This window comes from Danio rerio, chromosome 16, assembly GCF_049306965.1.
Source record: "Danio rerio strain Tuebingen ecotype United States chromosome 16, GRCz12tu, whole genome shotgun sequence".
NCBI lineage: Eukaryota > Metazoa > Chordata > Actinopteri > Cypriniformes > Danionidae > Danio > Danio rerio.
This window is the reverse complement of record NC_133191.1, coordinates 46732501-46733440: the sequence shown is the minus strand read 5'-3', so window position 1 is coordinate 46733440 and position 940 is coordinate 46732501. Positions and strand designations below refer to the sequence as shown.

Genomic DNA, 940 nt, shown 5'->3' with positions numbered 1-940 from the left:
GCTCTTCGTCATTCATAAAAATGTTTGGGGTACTTAGGTTACATAGCATACACTAGTTTAACAACAGTATACACCAAACAATTTTGGCATATTCTTTTTCTAAATAGGTCAGGATTATGATAACAATATGCCACGCTGATTTGGACTAGCTAAATTATTGTTAGTACAGTCAGTTTGTGCTGTGTAATGTATGCTAGTAATTTTTATCTATGACAAAGATGCAACACATCTGTCCAAAAAGATGCAGGTAAACAAGAAAATGGCGTGGTCTTTTCTGTCATCTAGTGGTTGAGAAATCGAGTTACTAGAGCGTGTGGTAACACTAGACTAGAGTGTGTGGGACTTTTATTTTGAAACCAGTCTCGCTGTTTTTCTGTTCCGTTGCCGCTTGCTTATCACTTCAATACTACTGAGGACCCTTATGTCACTGAGTAGCACCTGAAATCGCGCTGTCCAAATTACATTATTATATGCAGGTAACAGTTGATTTTAACTATTTTTATGAATGTAGTTTATGTTTATGAAGGCTGTTATTTTATGTTTTATTATTTGTTTTAGTTTTTTATCCGTTTATGACGTTTTTATCTGTTTTATCATATCAGCCAAGGCAAGTAACTTGTTATGTGTGTTAGAAACTCTTGTCATTCAAATTTAATGTAACTTTTTACCAATTTCCTTTAAAGAATATTTAATATTTTAGGGATAGTTAAAGTGTTTCTGTTTCATATTGATGCTCGTGGTACGTTACGATGTTTTTCTGTCCAATATATAAATATGCAGACTCAATCCTGCTTGACTTTGCATATATTTTCAGTCAGTCAGCTTATTAAATATACATTACAGCTACTGAAAACAATTGAGATAATACTTGACAACATGGATTTCATTAAAATGTTCTCTTATTTGTTTTGTTTATTAATGGTCTGGCACCATTTCTTCC

At 32.8% G+C, this 940-nt stretch overlaps 1 protein-coding gene across 1 annotated transcript in view; it reads left to right on the top strand.

Annotated features, from left to right (window-relative positions):
- The first annotated feature begins 407 nt into the window (after positions 1-407).
- Positions 408-940, top strand: part of ppox (protoporphyrinogen oxidase) — a 20818-nt gene continuing 20285 nt past the window's right edge. The window contains exon 1 of the mRNA NM_001039979.2: positions 408-476. The gene's annotated coding sequence lies outside the window, so the exon portion shown is untranslated. The remainder of the gene's footprint in view (positions 477-940) is intronic.